The 27,789-nt window shown below is 45.3% G+C and overlaps 21 non-coding genes across 21 annotated transcripts; all 21 read right to left on the reverse strand.

Annotated features, from left to right (window-relative positions):
- Positions 1 to 989: 989 nt before the first annotated feature.
- On the reverse strand, positions 990 to 1,180 carry LOC141187783 (U2 spliceosomal RNA). The gene has a single exon (XR_012261936.1). It is a non-coding gene; the product is annotated as a U2 spliceosomal RNA (small nuclear RNA).
- A 1,120-nt stretch (positions 1,181 to 2,300) lies between these two features.
- On the reverse strand, positions 2,301 to 2,491 carry LOC141187784 (U2 spliceosomal RNA). Its single transcript, XR_012261937.1, has one exon. It is a non-coding gene; the product is annotated as a U2 spliceosomal RNA (small nuclear RNA).
- Positions 2,492 to 3,612: 1,121 nt separating this feature from the next.
- Positions 3,613 to 3,803, reverse strand: LOC141187785 (U2 spliceosomal RNA). The gene has a single exon (XR_012261938.1). It is a non-coding gene; the product is annotated as a U2 spliceosomal RNA (small nuclear RNA).
- A 1,123-nt stretch (positions 3,804 to 4,926) lies between these two features.
- LOC141191315 (U2 spliceosomal RNA) lies at positions 4,927 to 5,117 on the reverse strand. Its single transcript, XR_012265312.1, has one exon. It is a non-coding gene; the product is annotated as a U2 spliceosomal RNA (small nuclear RNA).
- Positions 5,118 to 6,237: 1,120 nt separating this feature from the next.
- Positions 6,238 to 6,428, reverse strand: LOC141187786 (U2 spliceosomal RNA). The gene has a single exon (XR_012261939.1). It is a non-coding gene; the product is annotated as a U2 spliceosomal RNA (small nuclear RNA).
- A 1,120-nt stretch (positions 6,429 to 7,548) lies between these two features.
- On the reverse strand, positions 7,549 to 7,739 carry LOC141187787 (U2 spliceosomal RNA). The gene has a single exon (XR_012261940.1). It is a non-coding gene; the product is annotated as a U2 spliceosomal RNA (small nuclear RNA).
- Positions 7,740 to 8,860: 1,121 nt separating this feature from the next.
- LOC141187788 (U2 spliceosomal RNA) lies at positions 8,861 to 9,051 on the reverse strand. Its single transcript, XR_012261941.1, has one exon. It is a non-coding gene; the product is annotated as a U2 spliceosomal RNA (small nuclear RNA).
- A 1,121-nt stretch (positions 9,052 to 10,172) lies between these two features.
- On the reverse strand, positions 10,173 to 10,363 carry LOC141187789 (U2 spliceosomal RNA). Its single transcript, XR_012261942.1, has one exon. It is a non-coding gene; the product is annotated as a U2 spliceosomal RNA (small nuclear RNA).
- A 1,121-nt stretch (positions 10,364 to 11,484) lies between these two features.
- On the reverse strand, positions 11,485 to 11,675 carry LOC141187790 (U2 spliceosomal RNA). The gene has a single exon (XR_012261943.1). It is a non-coding gene; the product is annotated as a U2 spliceosomal RNA (small nuclear RNA).
- Positions 11,676 to 12,798: 1,123 nt separating this feature from the next.
- LOC141187791 (U2 spliceosomal RNA) lies at positions 12,799 to 12,989 on the reverse strand. Its single transcript, XR_012261944.1, has one exon. It is a non-coding gene; the product is annotated as a U2 spliceosomal RNA (small nuclear RNA).
- Positions 12,990 to 14,114: 1,125 nt separating this feature from the next.
- On the reverse strand, positions 14,115 to 14,305 carry LOC141184391 (U2 spliceosomal RNA). The gene has a single exon (XR_012259151.1). It is a non-coding gene; the product is annotated as a U2 spliceosomal RNA (small nuclear RNA).
- A 1,128-nt stretch (positions 14,306 to 15,433) lies between these two features.
- LOC141184392 (U2 spliceosomal RNA) lies at positions 15,434 to 15,624 on the reverse strand. Its single transcript, XR_012259152.1, has one exon. It is a non-coding gene; the product is annotated as a U2 spliceosomal RNA (small nuclear RNA).
- A 1,122-nt stretch (positions 15,625 to 16,746) lies between these two features.
- LOC141187795 (U2 spliceosomal RNA) lies at positions 16,747 to 16,937 on the reverse strand. Its single transcript, XR_012261946.1, has one exon. It is a non-coding gene; the product is annotated as a U2 spliceosomal RNA (small nuclear RNA).
- Positions 16,938 to 18,059: 1,122 nt separating this feature from the next.
- LOC141187796 (U2 spliceosomal RNA) lies at positions 18,060 to 18,250 on the reverse strand. Its single transcript, XR_012261947.1, has one exon. It is a non-coding gene; the product is annotated as a U2 spliceosomal RNA (small nuclear RNA).
- Positions 18,251 to 19,373: 1,123 nt separating this feature from the next.
- Positions 19,374 to 19,564, reverse strand: LOC141187797 (U2 spliceosomal RNA). The gene has a single exon (XR_012261948.1). It is a non-coding gene; the product is annotated as a U2 spliceosomal RNA (small nuclear RNA).
- A 1,123-nt stretch (positions 19,565 to 20,687) lies between these two features.
- On the reverse strand, positions 20,688 to 20,878 carry LOC141187798 (U2 spliceosomal RNA). Its single transcript, XR_012261949.1, has one exon. It is a non-coding gene; the product is annotated as a U2 spliceosomal RNA (small nuclear RNA).
- A 1,128-nt stretch (positions 20,879 to 22,006) lies between these two features.
- LOC141184393 (U2 spliceosomal RNA) lies at positions 22,007 to 22,197 on the reverse strand. Its single transcript, XR_012259153.1, has one exon. It is a non-coding gene; the product is annotated as a U2 spliceosomal RNA (small nuclear RNA).
- A 1,118-nt stretch (positions 22,198 to 23,315) lies between these two features.
- LOC141187799 (U2 spliceosomal RNA) lies at positions 23,316 to 23,506 on the reverse strand. Its single transcript, XR_012261950.1, has one exon. It is a non-coding gene; the product is annotated as a U2 spliceosomal RNA (small nuclear RNA).
- Positions 23,507 to 24,630: 1,124 nt separating this feature from the next.
- LOC141187800 (U2 spliceosomal RNA) lies at positions 24,631 to 24,821 on the reverse strand. Its single transcript, XR_012261951.1, has one exon. It is a non-coding gene; the product is annotated as a U2 spliceosomal RNA (small nuclear RNA).
- Positions 24,822 to 25,943: 1,122 nt separating this feature from the next.
- On the reverse strand, positions 25,944 to 26,134 carry LOC141187801 (U2 spliceosomal RNA). The gene has a single exon (XR_012261952.1). It is a non-coding gene; the product is annotated as a U2 spliceosomal RNA (small nuclear RNA).
- Positions 26,135 to 27,264: 1,130 nt separating this feature from the next.
- On the reverse strand, positions 27,265 to 27,455 carry LOC141187802 (U2 spliceosomal RNA). The gene has a single exon (XR_012261953.1). It is a non-coding gene; the product is annotated as a U2 spliceosomal RNA (small nuclear RNA).
- Between the last annotated feature and the right edge of the window lie 334 nt (positions 27,456 to 27,789).

Here is a 27,789-nt window from a genome sequence, read left to right on the forward strand (position 1 = left end):
GCTTGCTGCTGCTGCAATCCACGCGTTTTAGATCTGCATAACTCCACCTCTTTTAGCACAGTACCCTCAACCCCCGGCTGTTCCCACCCGCCTCAACACCGTTGGAAGGGAGGAGAACCAATTAAGGCGGGGGGGGGGGTGGAACGAGCAGCTGTCTACCCTTAGCAGGAGGGTTGCTGATTAATTACCTCTCCTGCTGCTGCTGCTGCTGGCTGTCCAGCAGCAGACTGAAGGTGGCTGCTGCTGTGCGCAGGTATATAAAGGCTCAGAGCCTATTATGACACGCGCAGCCAGCGTTCCATTGCCACATTCCGTCTACTGCAGGCGGGATACCTGGATGGCTGAATGTCACTGAGAAGCTCACAGAGACCGCCATAAGCAACAGTTTAAAAGAATGCCACAGACTAATCAACCAAACTTTTTGGGTTGGTTTCTCTTTTATAGTCTGCAGGCATTAAATGAAAGAAGTCAGTGTTCCAGCAGAGGGAGACAACGTTTCAGAAAAGGCATTGTAGCAAACCAAAAAAGAAATTTTAAGCGCAGCAGAGTAACCAGCTCACATACCTGTTAGCTCAGGTGAGTTTAAAAGGCTGCTGTTGATAACAAGGGCATTTGCTAAATAGATGGTGTGTGTGCAACAATATACTGAAAGGTCAATTATATTGTGCAGCTTATCTCACCACCTGTAGTTATTTAGGTGAAAGCTCCAAAATGCTTGCCTAATATGTCTGTTTATCCAAAAGGAAGTATAGAGGGAGAGCTAGATAGATAGCATTGCATTACATTACATTACATGGCAATGCAATGCACAGTTGCTGAAGTTGAACCAAAATGAGCTTGTCATCTGGCTTCTGCAACTTTTAACATGAAAAATCCAATGAGGAGAAGAAAAGCAAAGCCAAAGAGTCCATCCCAAAATCCGACAAACAAGCAAAATGAACAAAAAGCATTGAATTCAATTCTTTCTGATTTTAGAAACTGCATTAAAGAAGGGGTGCACCGGTCCTGGAGATACTGCAATACCAGGTCAATGCGTGGAGTGGACAGAGCAAGCTCTTTTTCCATCTCCCTGTTCTAAAAATCCATTTAATATATGGTCCCCAGATAGGGGACGTATCAGATATTAAACTGATAAGAACAGATACTACACTTGATCTTAGCCAAAAGGCCGAGAAGCGATAACCAGAATTGGTTTCCGACTACGGTGCCACCCAAGGATTCTGAAAAGTCCATTTGTGGAGATGGCCACCTGGACTCCCGTTAAGAAGACATGCTGTCAACCTCTAGATCCCTCACATGCCTGCACTTTTCGGCTTGCTGCTGCTGCAATCCACGCGTTTTAGATCTGCATAACTCCACCTCTTTTAGCACAGTACCCTCAACCCCCGGCTGTTCCCACCCGCCTCAACACCGTTGGAAGGGAGGAGAACCAATTAAGGTGGGGGGGGGGTGGAACGAGCAGCTGTCTACCCTTAGCAGGAGGGTTGCTGATTAATTACCTCTCCTGCTGCTGCTGCTGCTGGCTGTCCAGCAGCAGACTGAAGGTGGCTGCTGCTGTGCGCAGGTATATAAAGGCTCAGAGCCTATTATGACACGCGCAGCCAGCGTTCCATTGCCACATTCCGTCTACTGCAGGCGGGATACCTGGATGGCTGAATGTCACTGAGAAGCTCACAGAGACCGCCATAAGCAACAGTTTAAAAGAATGCCACAGACTAATCAACCAAACTTTTTGGGTTGGTTTCTCTTTTATAGTCTGCAGGCATTAAATGAAAGAAGTCAGTGTTCCAGCAGAGGGAGACAACGTTTCAGAAAAGGCATTGTAGCAAACCAAAAAAGAAATTTTAAGCGCAGCAGAGTAACCAGCTCACATACCTGTTAGCTCAGGTGAGTTTAAAAGGCTGCTGTTGATAACAAGGGCATTTGCTAAATAGATGGTGTGTGTGCAACAATATACTGAAAGGTCAATTATATTGTGCAGCTTATCTCACCACCTGTAGTTATTTAGGTGAAAGCTCCAAAATGCTTGCCTAATATGTCTGTTTATCCAAAAGGAAGTATAGAGGGAGAGCTAGATAGATAGCATTGCATTACATTACATTACATGGCAATGCAATGCACAGTTGCTGAAGTTGAACCAAAATGAGCTTGTCATCTGGCTTCTGCAACTTTTAACATGAAAAATCCAATGAGGAGAAGAAAAGCAAAGCCAAAGAGTCCATCCCAAAATCCGACAAACAAGCAAAATGAACAAAAAGCATTGAATTCAATTCTTTCTGATTTTAGAAACTGCATTAAAGAAGGGGTGCACCGGTCCTGGAGATACTGCAATACCAGGTCAATGCGTGGAGTGGACAGAGCAAGCTCTTTTTCCATCTCCCTGTTCTAAAAATCCATTTAATATATGGTCCCCAGATAGGGGACGTATCAGATATTAAACTGATAAGAACAGATACTACACTTGATCTTAGCCAAAAGGCCGAGAAGCGATAACCAGAATTGGTTTCCGACTACGGTGCCACCCAAGGATTCTGAAAAGTCCATTTGTGGAGATGGCCACCTGGACTCCCGTTAAGAAGACATGCTGTCAACCTCTAGATCCCTCACATGCCTGCAGTTTTCGGCTTGCTGCTGCTGCAATCCACGCGTTTTAGATCTGCATAACTCCACCTCTTTTAGCACAGTACCCTCAACCCCCGGCTGTTCCCACCCGCCTCAACACCGTTGGAAGGGAGGAGAACCAATTAAGGCGGGGGGGGGGGTGGAACGAGCAGCTGTCTACCCTTAGCAGGAGGGTTGCTGATTAATTACCTCTCCTGCTGCTGCTGCTGCTGGCTGTCCAGCAGCAGACTGAAGGTGGCTGCTGCTGTGCGCAGGTATATAAAGGCTCAGAGCCTATTATGACACGCGCAGCCAGCGTTCCATTGCCACATTCCGTCTACTGCAGGCGGGATACCTGGATGGCTGAATGTCACTGAGAAGCTCACAGAGACCGCCATAAGCAACAGTTTAAAAGAATGCCACAGACTAATCAACCATACTTTTTGGGTTGGTTTCTCTTTTATAGTCTGCAGGCATTAAATGAAAGAAGTCAGTGTTCCAGCAGAGGGAGACAACGTTTCAGAAAAGGCATTGTAGCAAACCAAAAAAGAAATTTTAAGCGCAGCAGAGTAACCAGCTCACATACCTGTTAGCTCAGGTGAGTTTAAAAGGCTGCTGTTGATAACAAGGGCATTTGCTAAATAGATGGTGTGTGTGCAACAATATACTGAAAGGTCAATTATATTGTGCAGCTTATCTCACCACCTGTAGTTATTTAGGTGAAAGCTCCAAAATGCTTGCCTAGTATGTCTGTTTATCCAAAAGGAAGTATAGAGGGAGAGCTAGATAGATAGCATTGCATTACATTACATTACATGGCAATGCAATGCACAGTTGCTGAAGTTGAACCAAAATGAGCTTGTCATCTGGCTTCTGCAACTTTTAACATGAAAAATCCAATGAGGAGAAGAAAAGCAAAGCCAAAGAGTCCATCCCAAAATCCGACAAACAAGCAAAATGAACAAAAAGCATTGAATTCAATTCTTTCTGATTTTAGAAACTGCATTAAAGAAGGGGTGCACCGGTCCTGGAGATACTGCAATACCAGGTCAATGCGTGGAGTGGACAGAGCAAGCTCTTTTTCCATCTCCCTGTTCTAAAAATCCATTTAATATATGGTCCCCAGATAGGGGACGTATCAGATATTAAACTGATAAGAACAGATACTACACTTGATCTTAGCCAAAAGGCCGAGAAGCGATAACCAGAATTGGTTTCCGACTACGGTGCCACCCAAGGATTCTGAAAAGTCCATTTGTGGAGATGGCCACCTGGACTCCCGTTAAGAAGACATGCTGTCAACCTCTAGATCCCTCACATGCCTGCACTTTTCGGCTTGCTGCTGCTGCAATCCACGCGTTTTAGATCTGCATAACTCCACCTCTTTTAGCACAGTACCCTCAACCCCCGGCTGTTCCCACCCGCCTCAACACCGTTGGAAGGGAGGAGAACCAATTAAGGCGGGGGGGGGGGGGTGGAACGAGCAGCTGTCTACCCTTAGCAGGAGGGTTGCTGATTAATTACCTCTCCTGCTGCTGCTGCTGCTGGCTGTCCAGCAGCAGACTGAAGGTGGCTGCTGCTGTGCGCAGGTATATAAAGGCTCAGAGCCTATTATGACACGCGCAGCCAGCGTTCCATTGCCACATTCCGTCTACTGCAGGCGGGATACCTGGATGGCTGAATGTCACTGAGAAGCTCACAGAGACCGCCATAAGCAACAGTTTAAAAGAATGCCACAGACTAATCAACCAAACTTTTTGGGTTGGTTTCTCTTTTATAGTCTGCAGGCATTAAATGAAAGAAGTCAGTGTTCCAGCAGAGGGAGACAACGTTTCAGAAAAGGCATTGTAGCAAACCAAAAAAGAAATTTTAAGCGCAGCAGAGTAACCAGCTCACATACCTGTTAGCTCAGGTGAGTTTAAAAGGCTGCTGTTGATAACAAGGGCATTTGCTAAATAGATGGTGTGTGTGCAACAATATACTGAAAGGTCAATTATATTGTGCAGCTTATCTCACCACCTGTAGTTATTTAGGTGAAAGCTCCAAAATGCTTGCCTAATATGTCTGTTTATCCAAAAGGAAGTATAGAGGGAGAGCTAGATAGATAGCATTGCATTACATTACATTACATGGCAATGCAATGCACAGTTGCTGAAGTTGAACCAAAATGAGCTTGTCATCTGGCTTCTGCAACTTTTAACATGAAAAATCCAATGAGGAGAAGAAAAGCAAAGCCAAAGAGTCCATCCCAAAATCCGACAAACAAGCAAAATGAACAAAAAGCATTGAATTCAATTCTTTCTGATTTTAGAAACTGCATTAAAGAAGGGGTGCACCGGTCCTGGAGATACTGCAATACCAGGTCAATGCATGGAGTGGACAGAGCAAGCTCTTTTTCCATCTCCCTGTTCTAAAAATCCATTTAATATATGGTCCCCAGATAGGGGACGTATCAGATATTAAACTGATAAGAACAGATACTACACTTGATCTTAGCCAAAAGGCCGAGAAGCGATAACCAGAATTGGTTTCCGACTACGGTGCCACCCAAGGATTCTGAAAAGTCCATTTGTGGAGATGGCCACCTGGACTCCCGTTAAGAAGACATGCTGTCAACCTCTAGATCCCTCACATGCCTGCACTTTTCGGCTTGCTGCTGCTGCAATCCACGCGTTTTAGATCTGCATAACTCCACCTCTTTTAGCACAGTACCCTCAACCCCCGGCTGTTCCCACCCGCCTCAACACCGTTGGAAGGGAGGAGAACCAATTAAGGCGGGGGGGGGGTGGAACGAGCAGCTGTCTACCCTTAGCAGGAGGGTTGCTGATTAATTACCTCTCCTGCTGCTGCTGCTGCTGGCTGTCCAGCAGCAGACTGAAGGTGGCTGCTGCTGTGCGCAGGTATATAAAGGCTCAGAGCCTATTATGACACGCGCAGCCAGCGTTCCATTGCCACATTCCGTCTACTGCAGGCGGGATACCTGGATGGCTGAATGTCACTGAGAAGCTCACAGAGACCGCCATAAGCAACAGTTTAAAAGAATGCCACAGACTAATCAACCAAACTTTTTGGGTTGGTTTCTCTTTTATAGTCTGCAGGCATTAAATGAAAGAAGTCAGTGTTCCAGCAGAGGGAGACAACGTTTCAGAAAAGGCATTGTAGCAAACCAAAAAAGAAATTTTAAGCGCAGCAGAGTAACCAGCTCACATACCTGTTAGCTCAGGTGAGTTTAAAAGGCTGCTGTTGATAACAAGGGCATTTGCTAAATAGATGGTGTGTGTGCAACAATATACTGAAAGGTCAATTATATTGTGCAGCTTATCTCACCACCTGTAGTTATTTAGGTGAAAGCTCCAAAATGCTTGCCTAATATGTCTGTTTATCCAAAAGGAAGTATAGAGGGAGAGCTAGATAGATAGCATTGCATTACATTACATTACATGGCAATGCAATGCACAGTTGCTGAAGTTGAACCAAAATGAGCTTGTCATCTGGCTTCTGCAACTTTTAACATGAAAAATCCAATGAGGAGAAGAAAAGCAAAGCCAAAGAGTCCATCCCAAAATCCGACAAACAAGCAAAATGAACAAAAAGCATTGAATTCAATTCTTTCTGATTTTAGAAACTGCATTAAAGAAGGGGTGCACCGGTCCTGGAGATACTGCAATACCAGGTCAATGCGTGGAGTGGACAGAGCAAGCTCTTTTTCCATCTCCCTGTTCTAAAAATCCATTTAATATATGGTCCCCAGATAGGGGACGTATCAGATATTAAACTGATAAGAACAGATACTACACTTGATCTTAGCCAAAAGGCCGAGAAGCGATAACCAGAATTGGTTTCCGACTACGGTGCCACCCAAGGATTCTGAAAAGTCCATTTGTGGAGATGGCCACCTGGACTCCCGTTAAGAAGACATGCTGTCAACCTCTAGATCCCTCACATGCCTGCACTTTTCGGCTTGCTGCTGCTGCAATCCACGCGTTTTAGATCTGCATAACTCCACCTCTTTTAGCACAGTACCTTCAACCCCCGGCTGTTCCCACCCGCCTCAACACCGTTGGAAGGGAGGAGAACCAATTAAGGCGGGGGGGGGGTGGAACGAGCAGCTGTCTACCCTTAGCAGGAGGGTTGCTGATTAATTACCTCTCCTGCTGCTGCTGCTGCTGGCTGTCCAGCAGCAGACTGAAGGTGGCTGCTGATGTGCGCAGGTATATAAAGGCTCAGAGCCTATTATGACACGCGCAGCCAGCGTTCCATTGCCACATTCCGTCTACTGCAGGCGGGATACCTGGATGGCTGAATGTCACTGAGAAGCTCACAGAGACCGCCATAAGCAACAGTTTAAAAGAATGCCACAGACTAATCAACCAAACTTTTTGGGTTGGTTTCTCTTTTATAGTCTGCAGGCATTAAATGAAAGAAGTCAGTGTTCCAGCAGAGGGAGACAACGTTTCAGAAAAGGCATTGTAGCAAACCAAAAAAGAAATTTTAAGCGCAGCAGAGTAACCAGCTCACATACCTGTTAGCTCAGGTGAGTTTAAAAGGCTGCTGTTGATAACAAGGGCATTTGCTAAATAGATGGTGTGTGTGCAACAATATACTGAAAGGTCAATTATATTGTGCAGCTTATCTCACCACCTGTAGTTATTTAGGTGAAAGCTCCAAAATGCTTGCCTAATATGTCTGTTTATCCAAAAGGAAGTATAGAGGGAGAGCTAGATAGATAGCATTGCATTACATTACATTACATGGCAATGCAATGCACAGTTGCTGAAGTTGAACCAAAATGAGCTTGTCATCTGGCTTCTGCAACTTTTAACATGAAAAATCCAATGAGGAGAAGAAAAGCAAAGCCAAAGAGTCCATCCCAAAATCCGACAAACAAGCAAAATGAACAAAAAGCATTGAATTCAATTCCTTCTGATTTTAGAAACTGCATTAAAGAAGGGGTGCACCGGTCCTGGAGATACTGCAATACCAGGTCAATGCGTGGAGTGGACAGAGCAAGCTCTTTTTCCATCTCCCTGTTCTAAAAATCCATTTAATATATGGTCCCCAGATAGGGGACGTATCAGATATTAAACTGATAAGAACAGATACTACACTTGATCTTAGCCAAAAGGCCGAGAAGCGATAACCAGAATTGGTTTCCGACTACGGTGCCACCCAAGGATTCTGAAAAGTCCATTTGTGGAGATGGCCACCTGGACTCCCGTTAAGAAGACATGCTGTCAACCTCTAGATCCCTCACATGCCTGCACTTTTCGGCTTGCTGCTGCTGCAATCCACGCGTTTTAGATCTGCATAACTCCACCTCTTTTAGCACAGTACCCTCAACCCCCGGCTGTTCCCACCCGCCTCAACACCGTTGGAAGGGAGGAGAACCAATTAAGGCGGGGGGGGGGGTGGAACGAGCAGCTGTCTACCCTTAGCAGGAGGGTTGCTGATTAATTACCTCTCCTGCTGCTGCTGCTGCTGGCTGTCCAGCAGCAGACTGAAGGTGGCTGCTGCTGTGCGCAGGTATATAAAGGCTCAGAGCCTATTATGACACGCGCAGCCAGCGTTCCATTGCCACATTCCGTCTACTGCAGGCGGGATACCTGGATGGCTGAATGTCACTGAGAAGCTCACAGAGACCGCCATAAGCAACAGTTTAAAAGAATGCCACAGACTAATCAACCAAACTTTTTGGGTTGGTTTCTCTTTTATAGTCTGCAGGCATTAAATGAAAGAAGTCAGTGTTCCAGCAGAGGGAGACAACGTTTCAGAAAAGGCATTGTAGCAAACCAAAAAAGAAATTTTAAGCGCAGCAGAGTAACCAGCTCACATACCTGTTAGCTCAGGTGAGTTTAAAAGGCTGCTGTTGATAACAAGGGCATTTGCTAAATAGATGGTGTGTGTGCAACAATATACTGAAAGGTCAATTATATTGTGCAGCTTATCTCACCACCTGTAGTTATTTAGGTGAAAGCTCCAAAATGCTTGCCTAATATGTCTGTTTATCCAAAAGGAAGTATAGAGGGAGAGCTAGATAGATAGCATTGCATTACATTACATTACATGGCAATGCAATGCACAGTTGCTGAAGTTGAACCAAAATGAGCTTGTCATCTGGCTTCTGCAACTTTTAACATGAAAAATCCAATGAGGAGAAGAAAAGCAAAGCCAAAGAGTCCATCCCAAAATCCGACAAACAAGCAAAATGAACAAAAAGCATTGAATTCAATTCTTTCTGATTTTAGAAACTGCATTAAAGAAGGGGTGCACCGGTCCTGGAGATACTGCAATACCAGGTCAATGCGTGGAGTGGACAGAGCAAGCTCTTTTTCCATCTCCCTGTTCTAAAAATCCATTTAATATATGGTCCCCAGATAGGGGACGTATCAGATATTAAACTGATAAGAACAGATACTACACTTGATCTTAGCCAAAAGGCCGAGAAGCGATAACCAGAATTGGTTTCCGACTACGGTGCCACCCAAGGATTCTGAAAAGTCCATTTGTGGAGATGGCCACCTGGACTCCCGTTAAGAAGACATGCTGTCAACCTCTAGATCCCTCACATGCCTGCACTTTTCGGCTTGCTGCTGCTGCAATCCACGCGTTTTAGATCTGCATAACTCCACGTCTTTTAGCACAGTACCCTCAACCCCCGGCTGTTCCCACCCGCCTCAACACCGTTGGAAGGGAGGAGAACCAATTAAGGCGGGGGGGGGGGTGGAACGAGCAGCTCTCTACCCTTAGCAGGAGGGTTGCTGATTAATTACCTCTCCTGCTGCTGCTGCTGCTGGCTGTCCAGCAGCAGACTGAAGGTGGCTGCTGCTGTGCGCAGGTATATAAAGGCTCAGAGCCTATTATGACACGCGCAGCCAGCGTTCCATTGCCACATTCCGTCTACTGCAGGCGGGATACCTGGATGGCTGAATGTCACTGAGAAGCTCACAGAGACCGCCATAAGCAACAGTTTAAAAGAATGCCACAGACTAATCAACCAAACTTTTTGGGTTGGTTTCTCTTTTATAGTCTGCAGGCATTAAATGAAAGAAGTCAGTGTTCCAGCAGAGGGAGACAACGTTTCAGAAAAGGCATTGTAGCAAACCAAAAAAGAAATTTTAAGCGCAGCAGAGTAACCAGCTCACATACCTGTTAGCTCAGGTGAGTTTAAAAGGCTGCTGTTGATAACAAGGGCATTTGCTAAATAGATGGTGTGTGTGCAACAATATACTGAAAGGTCAATTATATTGTGCAGCTTATCTCACCACCTGTAGTTATTTAGGTGAAAGCTCCAAAATGCTTGCCTAATATGTCTGTTTATCCAAAAGGAAGTATAGAGGGAGAGCTAGATAGATAGCATTGCATTACATTACATTACATGGCAATGCAATGCACAGTTGCTGAAGTTGAACCAAAATGAGCTTGTCATCTGGCTTCTGCAACTTTTAACATGAAAAATCCAATGAGGAGAAGAAAAGCAAAGCCAAAGAGTCCATCCCAAAATCCGACAAACAAGCAAAATGAACAAAAAGCATTGAATTCAATTCTTTCTGATTTTAGAAACTGCATTAAAGAAGGGGTGCACCGGTCCTGGAGATACTGCAATACCAGGTCAATGCGTGGAGTGGACAGAGCAAGCTCTTTTTCCATCTCCCTGTTCTAAAAATCCATTTAATATATGGTCCCCAGATAGGGGACGTATCAGATATTAAACTGATAAGAACAGATACTACACTTGATCTTAGCCAAAAGGCCGAGAAGCGATAACCAGAATTGGTTTCCGACTACGGTGCCACCCAAGGATTCTGAAAAGTCCATTTGTGGAGATGGCCACCTGGACTCCCGTTAAGAAGACATGCTGTCAACCTCTAGATCCCTCACATGCCTGCACTTTTTGGCTTGCTGCTGCTGCAATCCACGCGTTTTAGATCTGCATAACTCCACCTCTTTTAGCACAGTACCCTCAACCCCCGGCTGTTCCCACCCGCCTCAACACCGTTGGAAGGGAGGAGAACCAATTAAGGCGGGGGGGGGGGTGGAACGAGCAGCTGTCTACCCTTAGCAGGAGGGTTGCTGATTAATTACCTCTCCTGCTGCTGCTGCTGCTGGCTGTCCAGCAGCAGACTGAAGGTGGCTGCTGCTGTGCGCAGGTATATAAAGGCTCAGAGCCTATTATGACACGCGCAGCCAGCGTTCCATTGCCACATTCCGTCTACTGCAGGCGGGATACCTGGATGGCTGAATGTCACTGAGAAGCTCACAGAGACCGCCATAAGCAACAGTTTAAAAGAATGCCACAGACTAATCAACCAAACTTTTTGGGTTGGTTTCTCTTTTATAGTCTGCAGGCATTAAATGAAAGAAGTCAGTGTTCCAGCAGAGGGAGACAACGTTTCAGAAAAGGCATTGTAGCAAACCAAAAAAGAAATTTTAAGCGCAGCAGAGTAACCAGCTCACATACCTGTTAGCTCAGGTGAGTTTAAAAGGCTGCTGTTGATAACAAGGGCATTTGCTAAATAGATGGTGTGTGTGCAACAATATACTGAAAGGTCAATTATATTGTGCAGCTTATCTCACCACCTGTAGTTATTTAGGTGAAAGCTCCAAAATGCTTGCCTAATATGTCTGTTTATCCAAAAGGAAGTATAGAGGGAGAGCTAGATAGATAGCATTGCATTACATTACATTACATGGCAATGCAATGCACAGTTGCTGAAGTTGAACCAAAATGAGCTTGTCATCTGGCTTCTGCAACATTTAACATGAAAAATCCAATGAGGAGAAGAAAAGCAAAGCCAAAGAGTCCATCCCAAAATCCGACAAACAAGCAAAATGAACAAAAAGCATTGAATTCAATTCTTTCTGATTTTAGAAACTGCATTAAAGAAGGGGTGCACCGGTCCTGGAGATACTGCAATACCAGGTCAATGCGTGGAGTGGACAGAGCAAGCTCTTTTTCCATCTCCCTGTTCTAAAAATCCATTTAATATATGGTCCCCAGATAGGGGACGTATCAGATATTAAACTGATAAGAACAGATACTACACTTGATCTTAGCCAAAAGGCCGAGAAGCGATAACCAGAATTGGTTTCCGACTACGGTGCCACTCAAGGATTCTGAAAAGTCCATTTGTGGAGATGGCCACCTGGACTCCCGTTAAGAAGACATGCTGTCAACCTCTAGATCCCTCACATGCCTGCACTTTTCGGCTTGCTGCTGCTGCAATCCACGCGTTTTAGATCTGCATAACTCCACCTCTTTTAGCACAGTACCCTCAACCCCCGGCTGTTCCCACCCGCCTCAACACCGTTGGAAGGGAGGAGAACCAATTAAGGCGGGGGGGGGGGGGTGGAACGAGCAGCTGTCTACCCTTAGCAGGAGGGTTGCTGATTAATTACCTCTCCTGCTGCTGCTGCTGCTGGCTGTCCAGCAGCAGACTGAAGGTGGCTGCTGCTGTGCGCAGGTATATAAAGGCTCAGAGCCTATTATGACACGCGCAGCCAGCGTTCCATTGCCACATTCCGTCTACTGCAGGCGGGATACCTGGATGGCTGAATGTCACTGAGAAGCTCACAGAGACCGCCATAAGCAACAGTTTAAAAGAATGCCACAGACTAATCAACCAAACTTTTTGGGTTGGTTTCTCTTTTATAGTCTGCAGGCATTAAATGAAAGAAGTCAGTGTTCCAGCAGAGGGAGACAACGTTTCAGAAAAGGCATTGTAGCAAACCAAAAAAGAAATTTTAAGCGCAGCAGAGTAACCAGCTCACATACCTGTTAGCTCAGGTGAGTTTAAAATGCTGCTGTTGATAACAAGGGCATTTGCTAAATAGATGGTGTGTGTGCAACAATATACTGAAAGGTCAATTATATTGTGCAGCTTATCTCACCACCTGTAGTTATTTAGGTGAAAGCTCCAAAATGCTTGCCTAATATGTCTGTTTATCCAAAAGGAAGTATAGAGGGAGAGCTAGATAGATAGCATTGCATTACATTACATTACATGGCAATGCAATGCACAGTTGCTGAAGTTGAACCAAAATGAGCTTGTCATCTGGCTTCTGCAACTTTTAACATGAAAAATCCAATGAGGAGAAGAAAAGCAAAGCCAAAGAGTCCATCCCAAAATCCGACAAACAAGCAAAATGAACAAAAAGCATTGAATTCAATTCTTTCTGATTTTAGAAACTGCATTAAAGAAGGGGTGCACCGGTCCTGGAGATACTGCAATACCAGGTCAATGCGTGGAGTGGACAGAGCAAGCTCTTTTTCCATCTCCCTGTTCTAAAAATCCATTTAATATATGGTCCCCAGATAGGGGACGTATCAGATATTAAACTGATAAGAACAGATACTACACTTGATCTTAGCCAAAAGGCCGAGAAGCGATAACCAGAATTGGTTTCCGACTACGGTGCCACCCAAGGATTCTGAAAAGTCCATTTGTGGAGATGGCCACCTGGACTCCCGTTAAGAAGACATGCTGTCAACCTCTAGATCCCTCACATGCCTGCACTTTTCGGCTTGCTGCTGCTGCAATCCACGCGTTTTAGATCTGCATAACTCCACCTCTTTTAGCACAGTACCCTCAACCCCCGGCTGTTCCCACCCGCCTCAACACCGTTGGAAGGGAGGAGAACCAATTAAGGCGGGGGGGGGGGGGGGTGGAACGAGCAGCTGTCTACCCTTAGCAGGAGGGTTGCTGATTAATTACCTCTCCTGCTGCTGCTGCTGCTGGCTGTCCAGCAGCAGACTGAAGGTGGCTGCTGCTGTGCGCAGGTATATAAAGGCTCAGAGCCTATTATGACATGCGCAGCCAGCGTTCCATTGCCACATTCCGTCTACTGCAGGCGGGATACCTGGATGGCTGAATGTCACTGAGAAGCTCACAGAGACCGCCATAAGCAACAGTTTAAAAGAATGCCACAGACTAATCAACCAAACTTTTTGGGTTGGTTTCTCTTTTATAGTCTGCAGGCATTAAATGAAAGAAGTCAGTGTTCCAGCAGAGGGAGACAACGTTTCAGAAAAGGCATTGTAGCAAACCAAAAAAGAAATTTTAAGCGCAGCAGAGTAACCAGCTCACATAGCTGTTAGCTCAGGTGAGTTTAAAAGGCTGCTGTTGATAACAAGGGCATTTGCTAAATAGATGGTGTGTGTGCAACAATATACTGAAAGGTCAATTATATTGTGCAGCTTATCTCACCACCTGTAGTTATTTAGGTGAAAGCTCCAAAATGCTTGCCTAATATGTCTGTTTATCCAAAAGGAAGTATAGAGGGAGAGCTAGATAGATAGCATTGCATTACATTACATTACATGGCAATGCAATGCACAGTTGCTGAAGTTGAACCAAAATGAGCTTGTCATCTGGCTTCTGCAACTTTTAACATGAAAAATCCAATGAGGAGAAGAAAAGCAAAGCCAAAGAGTCCATCCCAAAATCCGACAAACAAGCAAAATGAACAAAAAGCATTGAATTCAATTCTTTCTGATTTTAGAAACTGCATTAAAGAAGGGGTGCACCGGTCCTGGAGATACTGCAATACCAGGTCAATGCGTGGAGTGGACAGAGCAAGCTCTTTTTCCATCTCCCTGTTCTAAAAATCCATTTAATATATGGTCCCCAGATAGGGGACGTATCAGATATTAATCTGATAAGAACAGATACTACACTTGATCTTAGCCAAAAGGCCGAGAAGCGATAACCAGAATTGGTTTCCGACTACGGTGCCACCCAAGGATTCTGAAAAGTCCATTTGTGGAGATGGCCACCTGGACTCCCGTTAAGAAGACATGCTGTCAACCTCTAGATCCCTCACATGCCTGCACTTTTCGGCTTGCTGCTGCTGCAATCCACGCGTTTTAGATCTGCATAACTCCACCTCTTTTAGCACAGTACCCTCAACCCCCGGCTGTTCCCACCCGCCTCAACACCGTTGGAAGGGAGGAGAACCAATTAAGGCGGGGGGGGGGGGGGGGGGTGGAACGAGCAGCTGTCTACCCTTAGCAGGAGGGTTGCTGATTAATTACCTCTCCTGCTGCTGCTGCTGCTGGCTGTCCAGCAGCAGACTGAAGGTGGCTGCTGCTGTGCGCAGGTATATAAAGGCTCAGAGCCTATTATGACATGCGCAGCCAGCGTTCCATTGCCACATTCCGTCTACTGCAGGCGGGATACCTGGATGGCTGAATGTCACTGAGAAGCTCACAGAGACCGCCATAAGCAACAGTTTAAAAGAATGCCACAGACTAATCAACCAAACTTTTTGGGTTGGTTTCTCTTTTATAGTCTGCAGGCATTAAATGAAAGAAGTCAGTGTTCCAGCAGAGGGAGACAACGTTTCAGAAAAGGCATTGTAGCAAACCAAAAAAGAAATTTTAAGCGCAGCAGAGTAACCAGCTCACATACCTGTTAGCTCAGGTGAGTTTAAAAGGCTGCTGTTGATAACAAGGGCATTTGCTAAATAGATGGTGTGTGTGCAACAATATACTGAAAGGTCAATTATATTGTGCAGCTTATCTCACCACCTGTAGTTATTTAGGTGAAAGCTCCAAAATGCTTGCCTAATATGTCTGTTTATCCAAAAGGAAGTATAGAGGGAGAGCTAGATAGATAGCATTGCATTACATTACATTACATGGCAATGCAATGCACAGTTGCTGAAGTTGAACCAAAATGAGCTTGTCATCTGGCTTCTGCAACTTTTAACATGAAAAATCCAATGAGGAGAAGAAAAGCAAAGCCAAAGAGTCCATCCCAAAATCCGACAAACAAGCAAAATGAACAAAAAGCATTGAATTCAATTCTTTCTGATTTTAGAAACTGCATTAAAGAAGGGGTGCACCGGTCCTGGAGATACTGCAATACCAGGTCAATGCGTGGAGTGGACAGAGCAAGCTCTTTTTCCATCTCCCTGTTCTAAAAATCCATTTAATATATGGTCCCCAGATAGGGGACGTATCAGATATTAATCTGATAAGAACAGATACTACACTTGATCTTAGCCAAAAGGCCGAGAAGCGATAACCAGAATTGGTTTCCGACTACGGTGCCACCCAAGGATTCTGAAAAGTCCATTTGTGGAGATGGCCACCTGGACTCCCGTTAAGAAGACATGCTGTCAACCTCTAGATCCCTCACATGCCTGCACTTTTCGGCTTGCTGCTGCTGCAATCCACGCGTTTTAGATCTGCATAACTCCACCTCTTTTAGCACAGTACCCTCAACCCCCGGCTGTTCCCACCCGCCTCAACACCGTTGGAAGGGAGGAGAACCAATTAAGGCGGGGGGGGGGAGTGGAACGAGCAGCTGTCTACCCTTAGCAGGAGGGTTGCTGATTAATTACCTCTCCTGCTGCTGCTGCTGCTGGCTGTCCAGCAGCAGACTGAAGGTGGCTGCTGCTGTGCGCAGGTATATAAAGGCTCAGAGCCTATTATGACACGCGCAGCCAGCGTTCCATTGCCACATTCCGTCTACTGCAGGCGGGATACCTGGATGGCTGAATGTCACTGAGAAGCTCACAGAGACCGCCATAAGCAACAGTTTAAAAGAATGCCACAGACTAATCAACCAAACTTTTTGGGTTGGTTTCTCTTTTATAGTCTGCAGGCATTAAATGAAAGAAGTCAGTGTTCCAGCAGAGGGAGACAACGTTTCAGAAAAGGCATTGTAGCAAACCAAAAAAGAAATTTTAAGCGCAGCAGAGTAACCAGCTCACATACCTGTTAGCTCAGGTGAGTTTAAAAGGCTGCTGTTGATAACAAGGGCATTTGCTAAATAGATGGTGTGTGTGCAACAATATACTGAAAGGTCAATTATATTGTGCAGCTTATCTCACCACCTGTAGTTATTTAGGTGAAAGCTCCAAAATGCTTGCCTAATATGTCTGTTTATCCAAAAGGAAGTATAGAGGGAGAGCTAGATAGATAGCATTGCATTACATTACATTACATGGCAATGCAATGCACAGTTGCTGAAGTTGAACCAAAATGAGCTTGTCATCTGGCTTCTGCAACTTTTAACATGAAAAATCCAATGAGGAGAAGAAAAGCAAAGCCAAAGAGTCCATCCCAAAATCCGACAAACAAGCAAAATGAACAAAAAGCATTGAATTCAATTCTTTCTGATTTTAGAAACTGCATTAAAGAAGGGGTGCACCGGTCCTGGAGATACTGCAATACCAGGTCAATGCGTGGAGTGGACAGAGCAAGCTCTTTTTCCATCTCCCTGTTCTAAAAATCCATTTAATATATGGTCCCCAGATAGGGGACGTATCAGATATTAAACTGATAAGAACAGATACTACACTTGATCTTAGCCAAAAGGCCGAGAAGCGATAACCAGAATTGGTTTCCGACTACGGTGCCACCCAAGGATTCTGAAAAGTCCATTTGTGGAGATGGCCACCTGGACTCCCGTTAAGAAGACATGCTGTCAACCTCTAGATCCCTCACATGCCTGCACTTTTCGGCTTGCTGCTGCTGCAATCCACGCGTTTTAGATCTGCATAACTCCACCTCTTTTAGCACAGTACCCTAAACCCTGGCTGTTCCCACCCGCCTCAACACCGTTGGAAGGGAGGAGAACCAATTAAGGCGGGGGGGGGGGGGTGGAACGAGCAGCTGTCTACCCTTAGCAGGAGGGTTGCTGATTAATTACCTCTCCTGCTGCTGCTGCTGCTGGCTGTCCAGCAGCAGACTGAAGGTGGCTGCTGCTGTGCGCAGGTATATAAAGGCTCAGAGCCTATTATGACACGCGCAGCCAGCGTTCCATTGCCACATTCCGTCTACTGCAGGCGGGATACCTGGATGGCTGAATGTCACTGAGAAGCTCACAGAGACCGCCATAAGCAACAGTTTAAAAGAATGCCACAGACTAATCAACCAAACTTTTTGGGTTGGTTTCTCTTTTATAGTCTGCAGGCATTAAATGAAAGAAGTCAGTGTTCCAGCAGAGGGAGACAACGTTTCAGAAAAGGCATTGTAGCAAACCAAAAAAGAAATTTTAAGCGCAGCAGAGTAACCAGCTCACATACCTGTTAGCTCAGGTGAGTTTAAAAGGCTGCTGTTGATAACAAGGGCATTTGCTAAATAGATGGTGTGTGTGCAACAATATACTGAAAGGTCAATTATATTGTGCAGCTTATCTCACCACCTGTAGTTATTTAGGTGAAAGCTCCAAAATGCTTGCCTAATATGTCTGTTTATCCAAAAGGAAGTATAGAGGGAGAGCTAGATAGATAGCATTGCATTACATTACATTACATGGCAATGCAATGCACAGTTGCTGAAGTTGAACCAAAATGAGCTTGTCATCTGGCTTCTGCAACTTTTAACATGAAAAATCCAATGAGGAGAAGAAAAGCAAAGCCAAAGAGTCCATCCCAAAATCCGACAAACAAGCAAAATGAACAAAAAGCATTGAATTCAATTCTTTCTGATTTTAGAAACTGCATTAAAGAAGGGGTGCACCGGTCCTGGAGATACTGCAATACCAGGTCAATGCGTGGAGTGGACAGAGCAAGCTCTTTTTCCATCTCCCTGTTCTAAAAATCCATTTAATATATGGTCCCCAGATAGGGGACGTATCAGATATTAAACTGATAAGAACAGATACTACACTTGATCTTAGCCAAAAGGCCGAGAAGCGATAACCAGAATTGGTTTCCGACTACGGTGCCACCCAAGGATTCTGAAAAGTCCATTTGTGGAGATGGCCACCTGGACTCCCGTTAAGAAGACATGCTGTCAACCTCTAGATCCCTCACATGCCTGCACTTTTCGGCTTGCTGCTGCTGCAATCCACGCGTTTTAGATCTGCATAACTCCACCTCTTTTAGCACAGTACCCTAAACCCCTGGCTGTTCCCACCCGCCTCAACACCGTTGGAAGGGAGGAGAACCAATTAAGGCGGGGGGGGGGGGGTGGAACGAGCAGCTGTCTACCCTTAGCAGGAGGGTTGCTGATTAATTACCTCTCCTGCTGCTGCTGCTGCTGGCTGTCCAGCAGCAGACTGAAGGTGGCTGCTGCTGTGCGCAGGTATATAAAGGCTCAGAGCCTATTATGACACGCGCAGCCAGCGTTCCATTGCCACATTCCGTCTACTGCAGGCGGGATACCTGGATGGCTGAATGTCACTGAGAAGCTCACAGAGACCGCCATAAGCAACAGTTTAAAAGAATGCCACAGACTAATCAACCAAACTTTTTGGGTTGGTTTCTCTTTTATAGTCTGCAGGCATTAAATGAAAGAAGTCAGTGTTCCAGCAGAGGGAGACAACGTTTCAGAAAAGGCATTGTAGCAAACCAAAAAAGAAATTTTAAGCGCAGCAGAGTAACCAGCTCACATACCTGTTAGCTCAGGTGAGTTTAAAAGGCTGCTGTTGATAACAAGGGCATTTGCTAAATAGATGGTGTGTGTGCAACTATATACTGAAAGGTCAATTATATTGTGCAGCTTATCTCACCACCTGTAGTTATTTAGGTGAAAGCTCCAAAATGCTTGCCTAATATGTCTGTTTATCCAAAAGGAAGTATAGAGGGAGAGCTAGATAGATAGCATTGCATTACATTACATTACATGGCAATGCAATGCACAGTTGCTGAAGTTGAACCAAAATGAGCTTGTCATCTGGCTTCTGCAACTTTTAACATGAAAAATCCAATGAGGAGAAGAAAAGCAAAGCCAAAGAGTCCATCCCAAAATCCGACAAACAAGCAAAATGAACAAAAAGCATTGAATTCAATTCTTTCTGATTTTAGAAACTGCATTAAAGAAGGGGTGCACCGGTCCTGGAGATACTGCAATACCAGGTCAATGCGTGGAGTGGACAGAGCAAGCTCTTTTTCCATCTCCCTGTTCTAAAAATCCATTTAATATATGGTCCCCAGATAGGGGACGTATCAGATATTAAACTGATAAGAACAGATACTACACTTGATCTTAGCCAAAAGGCCGAGAAGCGATAACCAGAATTGGTTTCCGACTACGGTGCCACCCAAGGATTCTGAAAAGTCCATTTGTGGAGATGGCCACCTGGACTCCCGTTAAGAAGACATGCTGTCAACCTCTAGATCCCTCACATGCCTGCACTTTTCGGCTTGCTGCTGCTGCAATCCACGCGTTTTAGATCTGCATAACTCCACCTCTTTTAGCACAGTACCCTAAACCCCTGGCTGTTCCCACCCGCCTCAACACCGTTGGAAGGGAGGAGAACCAATTAAGGCGGGGGGGGGGGGGTGGAACGAGCAGCTGTCTACCCTTAGCAGGAGGGTTGCTGATTAATTACCTCTCCTGCTGCTGCTGCTGCTGGCTGTCCAGCAGCAGACTGAAGGTGGCTGCTGCTGTGCGCAGGTATATAAAGGCTCAGAGCCTATTATGACACGCGCAGCCAGCGTTCCATTGCCACATTCCGTCTACTGCAGGCGGGATACCTGGATGGCTGAATGTCACTGAGAAGCTCACAGAGACCGCCATAAGCAACAGTTTAAAAGAATGCCACAGACTAATCAACCAAACTTTTTGGGTTGGTTTCTCTTTTATAGTCTGCAGGCATTAAATGAAAGAAGTCAGTGTTCCAGCAGAGGGAGACAACGTTTCAGAAAAGGCATTGTAGCAAACCAAAAAAGAAATTTTAAGCGCAGCAGAGTAACCAGCTCACATACCTGTTAGCTCAGGTGAGTTTAAAAGGCTGCTGTTGATAACAAGGGCATTTGCTAAATAGATGGTGTGTGTGCAACTATATACTGAAAGGTCAATTATATTGTGCAGCTTATCTCACCACCTGTAGTTATTTAGGTGAAAGCTCCAAAATGCTTGCCTAATATGTCTGTTTATCCAAAAGGAAGTATAGAGGGAGAGCTAGATAGATAGCATTGCATTACATTACATTACATGGCAATGCAATGCACAGTTGCTGAAGTTGAACCAAAATGAGCTTGTCACCTGGCTTCTGCAACTTTTAACATGAAAAATCCAATGAGGAGAAGAAAAGCAAAGCCAAAGAGTCCATCCCAAAATCCGACAAACAAGCAAAATGAACAAAAAGCATTGAATTCAATTCTTTCTGATTTTAGAAACTGCATTAAAGAAGGGGTGCACCGGTCCTGGAGATACTGCAATACCAGGTCAATGCGTGGAGTGGACAGAGCAAGCTCTTTTTCCATCTCCCTGTTCTAAAAATCCATTTAATATATGGTCCCCAGATAGGGGACGTATCAGATATTAAACTGATAAGAACAGATACTACACTTGATCTTAGCCAAAAGGCCGAGAAGCGATAACCAGAATTGGTTTCCGACTACGGTGCCACCCAAGGATTCTGAAAAGTCCATTTGTGGAGATGGCCACCTGGACTCCCGTTAAGAAGACATGCTGTCAACCTCTAGATCCCTCACATGCCTGCACTTTTCGGCTTGCTGCTGCTGCAATCCACGCGTTTTAGATCTGCATAACTCCACCTCTTTTAGCACAGTACCCTCAACCCCCGGCTGTTCCCACCCGCCTCAACACCGTTGGAAGGGAGGAGAACCAATTAAGGCGGGGGGGGGGGGGGGGGGTGGAACGAGCAGCTGTCTACCCTTAGCAGGAGGGTTGCTGATTAATTACCTCTCCTGCTGCTGCTGCTGCTGGCTGTCCAGCAGCAGACTGAAGGTGGCTGCTGCTGTGCGCAGGTATATAAAGGCTCAGAGCCTATTATGACATGCGCAGCCAGCGTTCCATTGCCACATTCCGTCTACTGCAGGCGGGATACCTGGATGGCTGAATGTCACTGAGAAGCTCACAGAGACCGCCATAAGCAACAGTTTAAAAGAATGCCACAGACTAATCAACCAAACTTTTTGGGTTGGTTTCTCTTTTATAGTCTGCAGGCATTAAATGAAAGAAGTCAGTGTTCCAGCAGAGGGAGACAACGTTTCAGAAAAGGCATTGTAGCAAACCAAAAAAGAAATTTTAAGCGCAGCAGAGTAACCAGCTCACATACCTGTTAGCTCAGGTGAGTTTAAAAGGCTGCTGTTGATAACAAGGGCATTTGCTAAATAGATGGTGTGTGTGCAACAATATACTGAAAGGTCAATTATATTGTGCAGCTTATCTCACCACCTGTAGTTATTTAGGTGAAAGCTCCAAAATGCTTGCCTAATATGTCTGTTTATCCAAAAGGAAGTATAGAGGGAGAGCTAGATAGATAGCATTGCATTACATTACATTACATGGCAATGCAATGCACAGTTGCTGAAGTTGAACCAAAATGAGCTTGTCATCTGGCTTCTGCAACTTTTAACATGAAAAATCCAATGAGGAGAAGAAAAGCAAAGCCAAAGAGTCCATCCCAAAATCCGACAAACAAGCAAAATGAACAAAAAGCATTGAATTCAATTCTTTCTGATTTTAGAAACTGCATTAAAGAAGGGGTGCACCGGTCCTGGAGATACTGCAATACCAGGTCAATGCGTGGAGTGGACAGAGCAAGCTCTTTTTCCATCTCCCTGTTCTAAAAATCCATTTAATATATGGTCCCCAGATAGGGGACGTATCAGATATTAATCTGATAAGAACAGATACTACACTTGATCTTAGCCAAAAGGCCGAGAAGCGATAACCAGAATTGGTTTCCGACTACGGTGCCACCCAAGGATTCTGAAAAGTCCATTTGTGGAGATGGCCACCTGGACTCCCGTTAAGAAGACATGCTGTCAACCTCTAGATCCCTCACATGCCTGCACTTTTCGGCTTGCTGCTGCAATCCACGCGTTTTAGATCTGCATAACTCCACCTCTTTTAGCACAGTACCCTCAACCCCCGGCTGTTCCCACCCGCCTCAACACCGTTGGAAGGGAGGAGAACCAATTAAGGCGGGGGGGGGGGTGGAACGAGCAGCTGTCTACCCTTAGCAGGAGGGTTGCTGATTAATTACCTCTCCTGCTGCTGCTGCTGCTGGCTGTCCAGCAGCAGACTGAAGGTGGCTGCTGCTGTGCGCAGGTATATAAAGGCTCAGAGCCTATTATGACACGCGCAGCCAGCGTTCCATTGCCACATTCCGTCTACTGCAGGCGGGATACCTGGATGGCTGAATGTCACTGAGAAGCTCACAGAGACCGCCATAAGCAACAGTTTAAAAGAATGCCACAGACTAATCAACCAAACTTTTTGGGTTGGTTTCTCTTTTATAGTCTGCAGGCATTAAATGAAAGAAGTCAGTGTTCCAGCAGAGGGAGACAACGTTTCAGAAAAGGCATTGTAGCAAACCAAAAAAGAAATTTTAAGCGCAGCAGAGTAACCAGCTCACATACCTGTTAGCTCAGGTGAGTTTAAAAGGCTGCTGTTGATAACAAGGGCATTTGCTAAATAGATGGTGTGTGTGCAACAATATACTGAAAGGTCAATTATATTGTGCAGCTTATCTCACCACCTGTAGTTATTTAGGTGAAAGCTCCAAAATGCTTGCCTAATATGTCTGTTTATCCAAAAGGAAGTATAGAGGGAGAGCTAGATAGATAGCATTGCATTACATTACATTACATGGCAATGCAATGCACAGTTGCTGAAGTTGAACCAAAATGAGCTTGTCATCTGGCTTCTGCAACTTTTAACATGAAAAATCCAATGAGGAGAAGAAAAGCAAAGCCAAAGAGTCCATCCCAAAATCCGACAAACAAGCAAAATGAACAAAAAGCATTGAATTCAATTCTTTCTGATTTTAGAAACTGCATTAAAGAAGGGGTGCACCGGTCCTGGAGATACTGCAATACCAGGTCAATGCGTGGAGTGGACAGAGCAAGCTCTTTTTCCATCTCCCTGTTCTAAAAATCCATTTAATATATGGTCCCCAGATAGGGGACGTATCAGATATTAAACTGATAAGAACAGATACTACACTTGATCTTAGCCAAAAGGCCGAGAAGCGATAACCAGAATTGGTTTCCGACTACGGTGCCACCCAAGGATTCTGAAAAGTCCATTTGTGGAGATGGCCACCTGGACTCCCGTTAAGAAGACATGCTGTCAACCTCTAGATCCCTCACATGCCTGCACTTTTCGGCTTGCTGCTGCTGCAATCCACGTGTTTTAGATCTGCATAACTCCACCTCTTTTAGCACAGTACCCTAAACCCCCGGCTGTTCCCACCCGCCTCAACACCGTTGGAAGGGAGGAGAACCAATTAAGGCGGGGGGGGGGGGGGTGGAACGAGCAGCTGTCTACCCTTAGCAGGAGGGTTGCTGATTAATTACCTCTCCTGCTGCTGCTGCTGCTGGCTGTCCAGCAGCAGACTGAAGGTGGCTGCTGCTGTGCGCAGGTATATAAAGGCTCAGAGCCTATTATGACACGCGCAGCCAGCGTTCCATTGCCACATTCCGTCTACTGCAGGCGGGATACCTGGATGGCTGAATGTCACTGAGAAGCTCACAGAGACCGCCATAAGCAACAGTTTAAAAGAATGCCACAGACTAATCAACCAAACTTTTTGGGTTGGTTTCTCTTTTATAGTCTGCAGGCATTAAATGAAAGAAGTCAGTGTTCCAGCAGAGGGAGACAACGTTTCAGAAAAGGCATTGTAGCAAACCAAAAAAGAAATTTTAAGCGCAGCAGAGTAACCAGCTCACATACCTGTTAGCTCAGGTGAGTTTAAAAGGCTGCTGTTGATAACAAGGGCATTTGCTAAATAGATGGTGTGTGTGCAACAATATACTGAAAGGTCAATTATATTGTGCAGCTTATCTCACCACCTGTAGTTATTTAGGTGAAAGCTCCAAAATGCTTGCCTAATATGTCTGTTTATCCAAAAGGAAGTATAGAGGGAGAGCTAGATAGATAGCATTGCATTACATTACATTACATGGCAATGCAATGCACAGTTGCTGAAGTTGAACCAAAATGAGCTTGTCATCTGGCTTCTGCAACTTTTAACATGAAAAATCCAATGAGGAGAAGAAAAGCAAAGCCAAAGAGTCCATCCCAAAATCCGACAAACAAGCAAAATGAACAAAAAGCATTGAATTCAATTCTTTCTGATTTTAGAAACTGCATTAAAGAAGGGGTGCACCGGTCCTGGAGATACTGCAATACCAGGTCAATGCGTGGAGTGGACAGAGCAAGCTCTTTTTCCATCTCCCTGTTCTAAAAATCCATTTAATATATGGTCCCCAGATAGGGGACGTATCAGATATTAAACTGATAAGAACAGATACTACACTTGATCTTAGCCAAAAGGCCGAGAAGCGATAACCAGAATTGGTTTCCGACTACGGTGCCACCCAAGGATTCTGAAAAGTCCATTTGTGGAGATGGCCACCTGGACTCCCGTTAAGAAGACATGCTGTCAACCTCTAGATCCCTCACATGCCTGCACTTTTCGGCTTGCTGCTGCTGCAATCCACGCGTTTTAGATCTGCATAACTCCACCTCTTTTAGCACAGTACCCTCAACCCCCGGCTGTTCCCACCCGCCTCAACACCGTTGGAAGGGAGGAGAACCAATTAAGGCGGGGGGGGAGGGTGGAACGAGCAGCTGTCTACCCTTAGCAGGAGGGTTGCTGATTAATTACCTCTCCTGCTGCTGCTGCTGCTGGCTGTCCAGCAGCAGACTGAAGGTGGCTGCTGCTGTGCGCAGGTATATAAAGGCTCAGAGCCTATTATGACATGCGCAGCCAGCGTTCCATTGCCACATTCCGTCTACTGCAGGCGGGATACCTGGATGGCTGAATGTCACTGAGAAGCTCACAGAGACCGCCATAAGCAACAGTTTAAAAGAATGCCACAGACTAATCAACCAAACTTTTTGGGTTGGTTTCTCTTTTATAGTCTGCAGGCATTAAATGAAAGAAGTCAGTGTTCCAGCAGAGGGAGACAACGTTTCAGAAAAGGCATTGTAGCAAACCAAAAAAGAAATTTTAAGCGCAGCAGAGTAACCAGCTCACATACCTGTTAGCTCAGGTGAGTTTAAAAGGCTGCTGTTGATAACAAGGGCATTTGCTAAATAGATGGTGTGTGTGCAACAATATACTGAAAGGTCAATTATATTGTGCAGCTTATCTCACCACCTGTAGTTATTTAGGTGAAAGCTCCAAAATGCTTGCCTAATATGTCTGTTTATCCAAAAGGAAGTATAGAGGGAGAGCTAGATAGATAGCATTGCATTACATTACATTACATGGCAATGCAATGCACAGTTGCTGAAGTTGAACCAAAATGAGCTTGTCATCTGGCTTCTGCAACATTTAACATGAAAAATCCAATGAGGAGAAGAAAAGCAAAGCCAAAGAGTCCATCCCAAAATCCGACAAACAAGCAAAATGAACAAAAAGCATTGAATTCAATTCTTTCTGATTTTAGAAACTGCATTAAAGAAGGGGTGCACCGGTCCTGGAGATACTGCAATACCAGGTCAATGCGTGGAGTGGACAGAGCAAGCTCTTTTTCCATCTCCCTGTTCTAAAAATCCATTTAATATATGGTCCCCAGATAGGGGACGTATCAGATATTAAACTGATAAGAACAGATACTACACTTGATCTTAGCCAAAAGGCCGAGAAGCGATAACCAGAATTGGTTTCCGACTACGGTGCCACCCAAGGATTCTGAAAAGTCCATTTGTGGAGATGGCCACCTGGACTCCCGTTAAGAAGACATGCTGTCAACCTCTAGATCCCTCACATGCCTGCACTTTTCGGCTTGCTGCTGCTGCAATCCACGCGTTTTAGATCTGCATAACTCCACCTCTTTTAGCACAGTACCCTCAACCCCCGGCTGTTCCCACCCGCCTCAACACCGTTGGAAGGGAGGAGAACCAATTAAGGCGGGGGGGGGGGGGGTGGAACGAGCAGCTGTCTACCCTTAGCAGGAGGGTTGCTGATTAATTACCTCTCCTGCTGCTGCTGCTGCTGCTGCTGGCTGTCCAGCAGCAGACTGAAGGTGGCTGCTGCTGTGCGCAGGTATATAAAGGCTCAGAGCCTATTATGACACGCGCAGCCAGCGTTCCATTGCCACATTCCGTCTACTGCAGGCGGGATACCTGGATGGCTGAATGTCACTGAGAAGCTCACAGAGACCGCCATAAGCAACAGTTTAAAAGAATGCCACAGACTAATCAACCAAACTTTTTGGGTTGGTTTCTCTTTTATAGTCTGCAGGCATTAAATGAAAGAAGTCAGTGTTCCAGCAGAGGGAGACAACGTTTCAGAAAAGGCATTGTAGCAAACCAAAAAAGAAATTTTAAGCGCAGCAGAGTAACCAGCTCACATACCTGTTAGCTCAGGTGAGTTTAAAAGGCTGCTGTTGATAACAAGGGCATTTGCTAAATAGATGGTGTGTGTGCAACAATATACTGAAAGGTCAATTATATTGTGCAGCTTATCTCACCACCTGTAGTTATTTAGGTGAAAGCTCCAAAATGCTTGCCTAATATGTCTGTTTATCCAAAAGGAAGTATAGAGGGAGAGCTAGATAGATAGCATTGCATTACATTACATTACATGGCAATGCAATGCACAGTTGCTGAAGTTGAACCAAAATGAGCTTGTCATCTGGCTTCTGCAACTTTTAACATGAAAAATCCAATGAGGAGAAGAAAAGCAAAGCCAAAGAGTCCATCCCAAAATCCGACAAACAAGCAAAATGAACAAAAAGCATTGAATTCAATTCTTTCTGATTTTAGAAACTGCATTAAAGAAGGGGTGCACCGGTCCTGGAGATACTGCAATACCAGGTCAATGCGTGGAGTGGACAGAGCAAGCTCTTTTTCCATCTCCCTGTTCTAAAAATCCATTTAATATATGGTCCCCAGATAGGGGACGTATCAGATATTAAACTGATAAGAACAGATACTACACTTGATCTTAGCCAAAAGGCCGAGAAGCGATAACCAGAATTGGTTTCCGACTACGGTGCCACCCAAGGATTCTGAAAAGTCCATTTGTGGAGATGGCCACCTGGACTCCCGTTAAGAAGACATGCTGTCAACCTCTAGATCCCTCACATGCCTGCACTTTTCGGCTTGCTGCTGCTGCAATCCACGCGTTTTAGATCTGCATAACTCCACCTCTTTTAGCACAGTACCCTAAACCCCCGGCTGTTCCCACCCGCCTCAACACCGTTGGAAGGGAGGAGAACCAATTAAGGCGGGGGGGGGGGGGGGGTGGAACGAGCAGCTGTCTACCCTTAGCAGGAGGGTTGCTGATTAATTACCTCTCCTGC

The sequence above is a fragment of the Phyllobates terribilis genome, unplaced genomic scaffold (assembly GCF_046119375.1).
Source record: "Phyllobates terribilis strain yellow unplaced genomic scaffold, ASM4611937v1 Scaffold_40__1_contigs__length_11209783, whole genome shotgun sequence".
Taxonomy (NCBI): domain Eukaryota; kingdom Metazoa; phylum Chordata; class Amphibia; order Anura; family Dendrobatidae; genus Phyllobates; species Phyllobates terribilis.